This window comes from Vicugna pacos, chromosome 23 (genome assembly GCF_048564905.1).
Source record: "Vicugna pacos chromosome 23, VicPac4, whole genome shotgun sequence".
Taxonomy (NCBI): domain Eukaryota; kingdom Metazoa; phylum Chordata; class Mammalia; order Artiodactyla; family Camelidae; genus Vicugna; species Vicugna pacos.
In genome coordinates this window covers 19,563,879-19,577,747 of record NC_133009.1, presented here as the reverse complement: position 1 = coordinate 19,577,747, position 13,869 = coordinate 19,563,879, and the positions used below count along the sequence as shown (strand labels likewise).

General features: G+C 44.5%; 1 protein-coding gene across 1 annotated transcript in view; it reads right to left on the bottom strand.

Annotated features, from left to right (window-relative positions):
- The window catches only part of KIF26B (kinesin family member 26B), a 419,829-nt gene that overhangs the window by 286,790 nt on the left and 119,170 nt on the right, over positions 1–13,869 (bottom strand). The window lies entirely within an intron of this gene.

The window sequence follows — 13,869 nt, the reverse complement described above, 5'->3', positions numbered from 1 at the left end:
CCAGTGAGACCTCTCAGCCGGAGCAGTGTGTCATTCTCGGTTTGCTCTCCCCATTTCACTGCTATGGAGGGAAAAAGAATTTCAGAGGTAGGGAGGTTGGTCAAAGCCCTGGGGTCTGAGGTTAGGACCAAGGCCTGGGACAGTGGGCCCTGGTGTCCTCCCTGACATCACTCACCTGGGATGAGCAGTCTGATCTTTAAAATAACTCAGGGGACCCAGGGCTGTCAGAATCCATGCTCAGCAAATCCCATGGCACACAGGTCATTTGGCAAATCTCAACAGAATGGATTTTAGTGCAATTCTAACAGCCACTTTTTTATGGTTTACACAGAGTTCCTCAAAAATGAACCAAATTTCTTGTATGTGGGGGAAAAAAGAGATTACTAGATAACTTTGTAAATATACTAAAATCTACTGACTTGTATACTTTAAAAGGGTCAGTTTTATTATATTGCAATAAAAAAGGCACTCCCTTTACCACCCCAAATCCAAATCATGTTTTAGTGCTCATCTTAATGATACATATACATATTTTATGTATCGGAGTCTATAATCTCAGAAGCCTACCTTCCATAATGAATATTGGCTCTTGGTACTTGAAAATTAATAGAATGAAATAAAGTGTGTTAGCTCAGCTGAGCAAGAAGTGTATTGAAGTCAGAACTAGTAAAAGCTAACATTAATGGGGTAAAGCCACATCAGCACAGAATAATAAATCAGCATGGCTGCCTTAGTGGGAGAAACCTCCATTAAATCAGAGGGAAAGACCACAAGAGTAATCTGAAAGCAAATTCTACCTAGAAAATATTCTATATTTATGAAGTCTATAATATTTCTTGCTATCGCACTCAAATTCTGGTACCATTTAAATATCCCAAAAGACCCTATGAAATACACAATCATACAATCCTTCACACCGCAAGGATCTCTGCCTTATATAAACTGGGTGCAATCAATATGTCTGCACTCCAGGAACTATTGAGAGGAGGGTGAATGTGCCTTGAGGTTTCTAAGGGTCCTATAGTTCTCCAGAATGTCTTTGCCCTTTGAGTCAGAGGTCACAACACACCATCAATTGAGTGAAGCAGGAAGAGTAATGGCTAATTTGACCCAAAGTCTTTTATAGAGCTATGAAGCTATGCTTGAGAAGTAGAGGAAATGGTGCTTAGTATTTAGCTGTGCTTACCATCACACAGAAATGTGCATGAGTACGTGTATGCATTTTGCGTATGGATCACTCGGTAATGCGTGCTGTTGAATCAGATGTACACACAAGCAGAAACTAACATCCGGGAAGAACCCAACATCTAGATTAAGGATCAGCCAACTTTTTCCGACAGACTTTTTCAGACCAGACAATAAATCTTTTTGGCTTTGCAGGCCATGTAGTCTCTGCTGAGATGACTCAACTCTGCTGCTATAGCACAAAAGTTGCCATAGACAATATGTAAATGAATGAGCATGGCCGTTTCCAATAAAACTTTATTTATAAAAGCAAGCAGCAAACTGGATTTGGTTTGCAGGCATAATTTTCTGCTTCCTGGTATAGATCATGGAAGCATATTCTTGTAAAGAAACAGTGATTTAAGGGGGGAGGGTGTAGCTCAGGGGTAGAGTGCCTGCTTAGCATGCATGAGATCCTGGGTTCAATCCCCAGAACCTCCATTTAAATAAGTGAATGAATGAATGAATAATAAATAAATAAACCTAATTACCCCACCACCACCAAAAATGCTCCACTCCAGCTTTTACACAGCAGGGGAGGGGAGGAAAGAAAAAAAGAAAAGAAACAGTTATCTAAATGATTCCAAAGGACTCTTTCTAAAGAATTAGAAATAACCTTGTCTTCTTATAGTTATGAGACATAATTTAAGCTTTTGATGATTCAATGTCTACTGCAAACATTAAATAATGTCATGAGGTGCTACATCACGTAATGTCCACTGGAATATTAAAGTGTAAAAGGCCGGGTGCCCCTAAACCAACTGGTTCCAGAAGGCCATAAGGAGATTACTAGGGTCTGTTTTTTGTCTTCACTCCTCCTGTCAAGCTGTTAGCTATCACTTTGTTGGTTTTGTCTTTGTGATTGTCTCTATCTTTGATTCGCCATTTCTGATCTGCTCCAGGCCAAGAACAATATCTAAAGCAGGCCTGGCTTTGAGGGACCAGAAGTCTCTCTTAGACATAAAGAAACGTGATCATGAGCTTTATCACCCCTCAGTGTACACGGCCCTCTGGACTATGCTCTCATTCTCCACTTATTTTACACACTCAAGGTTGTTAGGTAAATGACATACGGGTGAGATGTTTGTCTTGTCTGTATGTGTATGTGCACCTACCTACACACACACATGCATAGTCATTTATTTATTCATTCAACAAATAATTATCCCTCTGCACAAGCCCCTATTCTAAGCACTTGGGACACATTAGTGAATAAAAGATTAGAAAAATAAACATATACACAAACAAAAACCATCAAGGAGCTTACATTATAGCAGTGGGAGATAGATAAATCTACAAATCATCTTTGTCCTAAAGTAGAAATGGATCTAAATCACTAAAAACATATGGCTCTTGACACACACATACACACTTCCTGTGTACTTCAGGTCACCAGGTTAAATGACCAACAATCTTTAGTTACAAAACTTCTAAATGCCTCCCTCCCCCACCAAACACAGTTAAAGTTACTTCTACTTGATAAACCAGAATGCCACTCACTCCAATTTTCTCTCTGCATCTAATTTCCTGCCGCTTTTCTCCCATGGTAGGCCCCCCTCAGAAACAAAGGTAAGTCACAAACCAGCAAAAAGAGCTAACAGACTACCTGGGATTCCAAGTGGTCAGCCTGTTCTTGGATCATTTAAAACTGGTAATGAGGCAATAAATTCCTGTGATCTGGGAGGTGAACCCAAAATCCTAGCCTGGGTTTCAGTTTCATTTAAAATTGACTGCTTAGCAAAGAGCCCATCTTTGCCCATTCCCAGTTTAATAAGGTTGGCTTTGTGGTCCCTGCGCTCTTGGGGGAAAGAAAGGATACGAACTCGGGCTGTCAGACGCATTCAGGTGCGTAAGGCCCAAAAGCAGGCTGCTGACCCAGAAGGTGAACAGGAAAAACTAGGAAATGATGAAACCCCGAGGGCCCGTCGGGGGCCCTGCGGGTGCTCACAGATCTGCCACCGCCCACACCTACAGGGAAGCGAATCACCATCACAGAGGACACGTTTCCCGCCAGGCCGTGTGGTCGTGATTTCACATTCGCGGAGAAAGGAAAAACAATATCCTTTCCCTGGAGCAGATCAAGGTCACCACGACCATCACCAAGTGGCCAGATCAGCCTCTCAGCAGCCAGGGGGAAGCGCACACGAACAGCTGTGACCCGCAGTCTTGTGATGTGTCCAAGTCTGACACATCGATCCGCTGGTCCCCCCAGAAAGCCCATCTTCGTTTTATGGCCCACAAGACGCCTTCCCCTTTCTTCATCTCTAAAGAGCACCCTTGCAGCATAAAGGCAAGAGCTACACAGAGTGGGGCAGAAATCACCACGGAGGATTTTTCTTTTCCTTCGGGAATAGGTGAGCAGAGACTCCCAGCTCTGGCTCACTTCCCAAGCCTCTCACTCACCGGTAACCAGATGAGTAACTCACTCAGCGGGAACCACTCACTGGTCAACCAGACGCAGGAAGCCAGGCCTGCGGAGACCACGGCAAGGCCACAAAGGGAAGGAGCACGCCAGGGCTGGGCCTGGGCTGAGAGAAGTCCTCCGGAGGTCAGACAAGCAGTGCCCTGGGTAGCAAGGCCCATCTGTGAGCTGGGACAGCCCAATATGCCTTCACGCTTAGCACAGAAGGGCCAAGTGGGTCGCAGAAACCAGAGGCCAGGTGGATGGCGAGAAGACCGTAAGCGAGGAGGGCAGGGGCGGGTGGAGGCACTCCGCTGGCTCTAGGCCCCAACTGTTTCTATCTGTGTCCTACTTTCTTAAGATAACAGAAACCATAGGCCTCCTGGGACATGCTGGGGATTGTAGATTAGATCCAGTGCTTAATCTGTTTAGGGGCATGAGCTTTGGAATCAAATAGATCTGGGTTCAAATCCCAGCTCTGACGCCAAAAACAGATGTGGCCTCAGTCCAGGTTACTTCCCTCTTTGCATTTTGGATTTTGCATCTAGAAAAATGGAAGGGAAGGAACACCTCCCTCACAGGGTGACAGGAGGCCAACAGGAAGGTGACTATGGAAAGTGCTTGGCAGAGGTAGACAGGGTGACCGCTCACAAAGGTCACTATCCTCAGAAAACAGACCAACAGCCACACACCACAAACTGTACTGCAAACTCATTCCTCATTCTTGGGGGTTGTTTCTGTCTCTCTGTCTGGCCTGCATCCATATTCCTCTCCAAAAGATCATCCTTCTCCTCTGCCCATCCTCCAAGGAGCACAGGCCCCAGCCCCGTCAGTGATAATTAATCTGGGAAGGGATGGAGTCATTCTTCCGAATTCTCCTGCAGGGATGCTTGCTTTGGCATCCTTCCTGTACACCCCAGTGGCTTCTCACCTACGTGTCAGAGGAGGAGGGAACTGGTAGGAATTTCACTCTTTGCAGAGGACATCTGCTCTGAGGGCAGTAAAGACCCAGGTGGCACTGTTTTGAAGGCAAAGAAATGAAGGGCAATTACCCTGCCATTAATCAACCTGGCTACAAGGACCGAACCTCGTTAGTTAAGACCAGGAAAGAACATTTTAATAACATTCCTGGGGATAAGGAATGAGCAAAACACAAATTAAGTTAGCAGGCATCTGTGGGATTGCTTGATGTATGTCCATGTAGATTTTGAAAGGTGCCTTGAAGAATTCAAGGTGAATTTAAAGGGAGCTACCACCACTTCCTCTGCAAAATAAAAGCAAGAGAGGCCATCGCCAACTCCCACAAACATTGTTTCCTGTACCTTAGGATATGGGTAACAGGAGACCACCGAACTTAACTTTCCTGCTTCCTTTTGAGTCCCAAATAAATTCCCCATCCCACCACCACACACACTCATAGGGGAGATATTTAAGTTAAAAATCTAGAGAGGTTAAAAGTTAAAGATCTCAGAATGGAAAATAGAGAGTCCCAACGTATTTTCAAAGTATGATAAAACAGACCTAACATTAACCATCTTAACCATCTTTAAATGTACAATTCAGTGGCATTACGCACATTCACACTGCTGTGCAGCCGTCACCACCATCCATCTCCAGGACTTCCTCGTCATCCCAAAGTGAAACTCTGTCCTCATTAAACAAGAACTCCCTCACTCTCCCCCTCCTCCCAGCCCCTGGCCACCACCATCCTACTTTCTGTCTCTGTGTGCTGGACTATTCTAGGCACCTCATGGAAGTGGAATCATACAATATGTGTCCTTTTGTGTCTGATTGATTTCACTTAGCACCATGTCCTCAGGGTTCATCATTGTTGTAGTATGTGTCAGAATTCCCTTCCTTTTCAAAGCTGAATAATATTCCACTGTAATGATAGAGCGTGTTTTGTTTATCCATTCATCTGCCTTTTTTGGCTCTTGTGAGTAATCCTGCTCTGAACACGGGTGTACAGATATCTGTGGGGATTCCAATCTTATATTAAACCATCCATCATGTCTCTGTCCTGCTTTTCTCTTGCGTGCTGACTCTGCTTTCTTATTATCCACCAGTCCTCTGATTATTGCTGCCCTGTATATCCTCTGGTACCACCATGATGGCTTCAGGTTGGCACCCCCAGCCTATACTGTGCCTCATCCTGTGGATTTTATTTGGACAGACCCACTTTGGAAACACACAGTCTCTCCAGATGTCCCCAAGTGGTTCACCCTCACTTCTGAACTTGCCTCTCTCACCCTTGCCATTGATCCGCACAGCCAGACCCATGCAGGGGAGAGGCAGTGTGATAGAATCAAAGCCACAGACACCCTCCCAAAGAATAGCAAATGTTGAGCCATATACAGAAGCCGGTTACAGTGCCAGAACCTAGCAAAGCAGCCAGGACCCCTTGCTGTCTGTGCAAAGCAGGGACAAGCATAACGGACTAATGTGAGGGCCCCATCACCTTTGTGAAACCTAACAGAGCTGCACTCTCAGGAGACACCAAGGGGTGTCAGCAGGGTGGGGCGGGGAAGCCAGGTGAAAGGTGGAGGGGGCTGAAACTAACCGGGGAAGGAAGGTTAGCCAGATAAAAGCTCCTTTAGTAAAGAATCTACTGGGGAAAAATAAAATGTAGAAGGAAGTGCTTACCTCTGACATTCAGAGGCTAAAGAAAGAACGTATTTCAAACTGCAAATCCAGATCTAGGGAGTGAATACTCATTAATGGTGAAAATCCCTGTTCTGTCCTGAAATGTTACACCCACCTCTCACCTGGCCTTGGGGGGACTACAGGGCTTATGTCATTTTCAGTCATCTGCTTGAATGAATTTACAACAGTTCAAAGAGATTTACATACATACTCTACCAACCACCCACACACAAGCATCCTCAGAAGACGACTCTGCGGCAGCTTAATCCGGCTCGTAATCATACACTTCACTGATTTTCCTAATGTGCACTTTGGTCTAAACACAAAATCTGAGTCTAAAAACCCCTGAATTTCCTCCATATGTAAAAAGCATACAATATCACATTTTGTGCATTATTGGTACTATACATCATCTAACACTATATGATGATTATTACAGTGTGAATATCTAACCATCTATCAGTGATGTCCAATTATCGATCTAAAATCTCACAGCCAGCCAGACCTCCATGGAGAATCACGTCCTTCCTCTGCAGCCACCAATCAAGGGACAGTTCCCAAGTCCAGGTTCAGGCTCCCTGGAAACCTTGACTCACAGAATAATGCCAGTATGTGCCACGGACAGCACCTTATTTGGGGATGGACACACTGTTTGGGCAAATTCTGTTACCTCAAATTTCCTTCATCAAACTTCAGAGCTGTATTTTCAGTTGAAGTCTTGGGTGACAGAGGGCTTTCCCTAAGACCCCCTGAAGTTATTTGTCCTTTTATTTTAAATATAAAGAATGTTAAGGTCTACAATTTTTCTCAACCTGGGCCCTGACTCAGGCAAGGATGAGATTCTAGGTTCTCTCACTTGGAGCAGAATGAGAAGCTATGTTTCTGTCACCCAAAGTGCCCAAGCCCTTTCCACCTCCACCCAGAATCTCTACCAGCCCTGAAGCACTTCTGCTCTCCTGCTCCCAGGCATCTCCCGCCCGGGTACCAGCAGTCCAGAACAGTGGTTTCACTCACCTTGGGCTGCATGTTTCCAGTGCATTTCTCCAGAATCTCCAACCCCTCCCCTTACTTAGTTGGTGTTCTGGCTTCAGTGGGGGTTCCTCCCACCTCATTTGCGAGCATGATTTTTTTTATCACTTAATTTGAAATCACTGAGAAAATGAGTGAATGAATCTGACCTCATCTGACACCCTTGCTCCCCTCCCCCAATGCCGGTGTCCCTGCTGCTCATTGTCACACATGCAGCGTGGCCACCCGCCACCAGCATCCTGCCCGCTTGCCTGTCCAAAGCCCGCTGCCTGGGATTCTCTGTGGGGAATTTCCCATGAAGCTGTGCTGCTACTCATCACCTGCCCCACCTGAGGGGTCCCAGCCCCCGCCACTCTGCCAGGGGAGGACAGCACCTCCATTCCTGCCTCTGCTTCTCAGTCCAGGGGGAATCTGTGTTCTCTGGGTAGACAGCTCACCACATGGAGCCAGGGAACCAGAGTGTGGACCATGTTGCTTCAGAAAATACAGGCTCCTCAATGAGTGTGTATATGTCCATGAATGACTGAAAAATTGTGCTGAACACTGGAATTTGACACAACATTGTAAAATGATTATAAATCAATAAAAAATGTTAAAAAAAAAAAAAAGAAAATACAGGCTCCTAATAAAATCCTTTTTTTGGTTTTATTGGTTCTATACATATCACTCCACTGTTTATTGAACAAATATTTAATTAATATCTATTGTGATATCATTTAATGAAGCCCTAGGTCACACAAGAGAGAGAGAGTCGGGCAGGATGTCATCATGGCCTCCAATCATCCAGCCTTGGAAAAGAGGAGGGGAGGGGACTGAGCAGTGTTACACCCTAGGCTGATGTCTGGACTCCCAGACTCTCCCCAGGTGCTGCTCCTGGCAGCCCACAGCTCATTCCAGGCATCTCACCTGTTAGCGGTTCAAATCCCAGGAGAACCAGCAGGGGTGAGTGTGTGGAGCATTACCAGCACGGTCAAGGATAACGGGGCACTTATGTAAACTGTCTCTGCCCCTCTGATTCACAGCACTGGTGATGACTGCTTCCCTGTCTGACTTGTGTTAGTGACAGGTGGTGGGCTGACAGCCCTGAAAGCCAGACACTTCTCTGAGGCCTGGCAAAGCTGGAGTTAGAATAAAGCCCAACTCTGACACTAAGTCAATGAAAAAAATTCAGTCTCTACCGAGTCACATGCTGCTGGGAACTGTCTCTAGGGACTAGAGGCCACCTCCTCGCCTGCCCCCACCTTCACAAAAAGGAAAATCACGGACATGGTTAAAGCTTTTCAAACATACTGTGGCTTTCAGAGACTGTGAATTCAGCTGGTTTTTTTCCTGTGATATCCAGATGCCCACGTTTGAATCCACAATTTAATGCCTTTTGCACAAAACTGCAAAATGACGGAAAATTAGAGAAAATTACCCTCTAATAGTTTATAATATATTAATAATAGCACACGACGCATCATAGAAGGTGCGCAGACATAAAGAGCTGTATTAGGGACACAGCTCTCACTGCAGAATGAATGAAACATCCTGGCTAATTCCCAGCCGCTGCTCACCTTCACAAGCTCCCCAGGAGAGACAACTTGAGTTGCCTGAAACCTTGGCGCCATCCTTGTAATAAAAGACGCCCTGCCATGTGGGGACCAGGTGGTGGTGGGTGGTCACAGCACCAATCGAGGGCCATGCCCTTCCACCCTCGTGGGAGCTGGGCTTTGATAAACCAACCAAGTGCATCACCACATCCCCTGGTCTTTGCTAGAAGGAGCCTTGCTGTCAGGTGGTGGTCCCAGTCTGGCAGGCCAGATCACAGACACAGCACGAATTAAGGCCAGATGCTTACAGCTTGTACAAAGGCATTCAATTTAGCTGTATGGTTAACAGATTCAGGTAATTAACAAATAAAAGGAATATAAGATACCCAAAAGAGAAAGTCTAAAAAAGTAAAATGATAACTACTAACTCATTATGTTGGTCTATTTTAGAGACACATCTATGAATAAGAATAAATGGACTGAAAGATAACAGGACACAGAGGGTGACCAGGGACCCTGAGTCCTGGCACAGTCCCTTACTTTCGCAAATGTTAGGACTAAAACTCGAAAAAGGAATCAATGACTCCCCATTCTGACATGCTCCGAGTGGCACAAGAGTGAGTAAACCCAGGTCTCCTGCGCCGGGTCTGGGCCTCTCCCCTGCACGCCCTCCTGGGGTAAGTATAGTCCTGCCGGCAGAGCCGCTCACTCGGGGCCTCCCTGTCCCTTCTCACCTGTCACTTTCCTGACAGCTGGGACAGGCCCAGATAGTGCCACTCACTGCCACTCTTCCCTCCAACCTGGCTAAGGGTTTATTGTCGTGTCTAAGAGAAAGACATTCCTCCAAACCCAGGTTCACCCATTATCACTTTCTGGAAGTCACAACTTCTTGAGGTCTGATACATCCCATTTACCACAGAAAATGTTGTCTTGGTAAAAACAGAAAATGCTCATACTTCCTGTTGGTCTAGTGGCCTAAGACACTGGATTGTACATTCGATGGAAAATATAGACAGCTGAAACCATGTGGATGTTTCGCAGTCATCTAGGAAGAAAAGATGTGAGAGGCTAAGCTCCTCCAGGGTAAATGCTAGAAAACAGTAGTTCTCGACCCTCCTAGGCTCTCAGAGCCCTCTGAGAACCAGAGGAGTCGGGAATCAGGAATCCCAGGTCAAGAGCTGCTGCTGTAGTTTCCAGCAAGTGTGGACTCCCAGAGAGATCTCAGAGCTAAAAGTGGGGAGGAAGGCAAGTCCAGAACACAAAGGAGAAAAACAAGGAAGGAAGGAAAAGCAACTAAAACAACCCATGTGATAACCAATAGGAGTAATTCAGGCTCACTTCCATTTACTCTGCATGCCCTGATCATCTGAATACCACTCCACAGAGGAAGGCTTTTTGATTCAAACCCTCAAACCTGTTCCACTGACAGGAGGCATGGGGGCAGGAGGAAGGGAATAAAGTAAGAAATCTTAGCCAGAAGTGGAATCACCCTAAAGCTAAAGGAAGCTCAGTTGCAGGGGTCCCTTCCAGACCCTGGGGGGTGAGGAGGCCAGCAGTGTATGCACGGGGGCACCTGCATTCTTCCTCTTTGTTTTCTCCAGCTTCATTGAGATATACGTGACATATACCATTTTGTAAATTGAAGGTGTAACAATGTGATGATTTGATACATGTATGTACTGCAAAATGTTATTAGGGTGGTTCACGCTGCATTCTCGTTCTTAAAGAAGGTCCCCCCAGTTGTATATGGCTTAAGGTCTCACAAAACTTAGTTCTGCCCTGGTCCCAACATCACTGTGACCATCACAATTTTAACTTCTTCGGACTGTAAAGAGTGGGACGAGAAAAGAGAGAAGTTAGGGTAAACAATAAGGGAGGAGAAGGCTGAGAGACGGTTGTGAAGGCGAGGATTCCCGTTAACCATGTGGCCTCTTGGGGCCTGATTCTTGACCTGCAAAGGGGCCAATTGGACTAGACTCTGGCCCAGAGAGATTTTCAAATCACCTTCCATTTCTATGGTATTTTCCACTTGTTGATAAATATATGGATTTTTCCAATGATGAATATGATTCTTAGGGACAGAGAAATTCCTGCTGGATCTGTTGTAGCCCACAAGATGGTCCTGAATCCGTTTCCCTGAGAAACGTGCACCGTGGAAGCCTGGCTGCTCTCCGTCCTCACCAGCTGCCTCTCCTGCCAAGCCCACGGCCAAAGCCTTGGCACACGTGCAGACTTTTCTTGGCCTCTTTGTGAAAGTCAACATTTCTGAGCATGAAGAGGCCACAGGAATTGCAAAAGAAAATGGTCCAGGACCTGTGCTTGACTGCCGTTGGCATAAATCCAACAGCCGTTGGAAATGGAGCCTCTGGGCCGAGGACAGGATAACTACCTCGGTAGGAAGAAGAAAAGGCCATTTCATGGAATGTATGAGGAGCTGAACAAATTTACCACTTTCCAGAAAGGCTGTTATTTGCTAAGTAACCCTAAATAACCCACCTACTAAATCATGTTCCTGGTATTTCTGCTGGAATAGTCACACAGCTTGTTTCCTTTCTACACAGAACACCTTTGTGACAACAGAAATGGAGTCAGGAGATAAACCGTTGCTGCTTGATGATTTTTATTTACATATGAAACACATCAAATTAGATTTACTGCTACTGTTCTAAATACGCACCCTGCAAAGAACACACCTTACTTTTAGGGAATTCATACTCACTCAGATCTTGTTAAGTATTTCTCAACTTTATGGAGACACAAATATTCTTCTAGGGGAGGCAGGAGTGGTCTGTGTTCCGGCCCGTCTCTGCATTAGATCCAGTCTACCATGCACTTTGCTGTCATTTTCACCATCTCCCTCGTTTTTCTGTACATTTAACAGTAAGCAAGGGAGCAGCAACAGAGACGGTGGTTTCCAAGTAGACTCAGAGGAGGAGGAGGTCATGATCAAGCCTGCAGTGGCCATTCTGACTGGAAAATCTCCATCACAACCTATACCCTGCAGCTAGCCCTGGGCCTGACACATGGAAAGCTCTTCAACTATTCACTGGGTTGAACTGAAGCTAACATTCCTGGAATCAGAAGCCTGGCTGAAATGTACTCAAGCTTGTCTATATGATTTTCTGGGCTGAGGGCAAAGTGGAATTGAATGGAAAAGCCTTGGTTTTAAGCTCACATCAACAAATAAGCCTGCTCATAGAGAAAATGGTACTTATCCTCCACTGGGCCATGGGTTCTTCCCCCAAGATCGGAATGACTTCCAACAAGATTTGTGAGACTGTGCAGTGTCCAGACCAACTCCAGCTATACTGCTTCCCACTTCAGCTTGGTCCTTGAGAGCACAGTGGTAGCTTAGTAAATGCTTTTGAGTGAATGAAGGAATAAATGGTTAGATGGGTTGATTAATTCACAAAATCACAACTATGTGAAGAGGTAGTGTTCACTCCTTAGGGCGTGGGGTCCTTTTATAACCTGTCTTAAGTAACAAATTCAAGCAGCACTTCCAGGTTGACTGAAGAACAGCATTCCAAACAGAACCTTCCTGAGAAATCTCACCCAACGTGCAAATCTGTGGTTCACTGAAAGATACAGTTTGGTCTTTGCATCAAGAGAGACCTTTTTCAAAAGGCTGATCTTTTTGATTTTGGTTAATGAGTTTCCTGAAATTTTTCCAAAACTGTTCATAATTTGATTACAAAGCACTAAAAATTTTGATCTCTGTCTACACTGAAGGTCTTTTTCCCATTTTTCAGAATCATGGTTAATTGTATCAAGTTTCAGGAACCATAATCTCTCTCAACCACATTTATAAAATGAATGCAAAAACATCCCCCTTCTGAGAGATTGTTGGGAGGATCAAATGGGGTAATGTCTGCAAAATAACTTTAAAAAACTATAAAGCACAGAACACATATAAAATATCTATATCTATACATAGATACAGATATATATACACATATCTATAGATACACACATACATATATGTGGATATACACATGCATGTAATGCACATTAGTAGGATATATACAGAGTAAGATATTAATATATACATATGCCATATAAAATAAATATTAATGGTAAAATGGCTTTAACCTGGATACCTGCATAACGGCTTTGAAGTTGTATACTGACAACACAAAACTCTCAGTATGTATTATCTCATCTGTCCTAAGTCAGGGCCAAGTATCACTATGATTGTTCTCATTTGACAGACATGGCAAAGGAGATCAAAAGAAATCAAGTGACTTGCCTAGGGTCACCCAAATATGATATCAATAAATGACTTAGGAGCAAATTGGAGCAATTTTGACCCACAAGCTAGAGCAGTTTTCTACTAGACTATGCTGCCACCTAACTAACAAGGTTAAAAACACTCACATTTATTACATCAGCACTAGAAGAGCAAGCATTAGCCATCAGTGCATCCATGGTTATCCGATCTTTAGTTATCTTATTCTTGGTTATCTTTTTAATAAGGTACTTTAATAAGGACAGAGTACCTTATTAAAAATGAAGAGGTTTTTAAAATGTTTAGGAACCTTCATCTTTTTGTCACTGTGGGCATCTCTAATAATTGTAAACAATTACCATCCAAGCAACCAAGAACCCACAATAATTAAGAATTATTTATGCCAAGCAAATGCATTGTTATTAGATGCATCCTCTGTTCCTCTCTCCACTATAAAATGACTTCAGAATGTAGTCTCTTCCATAAGCCAAAGCTAGTAGTCAATCTCTTCAAGCAAAAACAAAATACAAAACAAAACACGTGTTTGATCCACCTCTGGTAGAACATGTGTTCGACCTGTTTTATTCTTGGGTTTGGAGAGAGAGGGAAATGGAATCTAAATTTACTGTCTGGGTTCCCTCCACAACTCAGTGGTTCCACCTGGGCCCCTACAGCTTCCAGGAGTTAAAGGTCAGTTCCAAGGTAACTCACTGACCTTTATGAAGATCAAGTCCAAGGCCTCGGCCACAACAGTAAGAGCTTCTATGTTGAATGGCTGAGCTGACACAGGCTCTCCTGTCACAGTCTCTCTT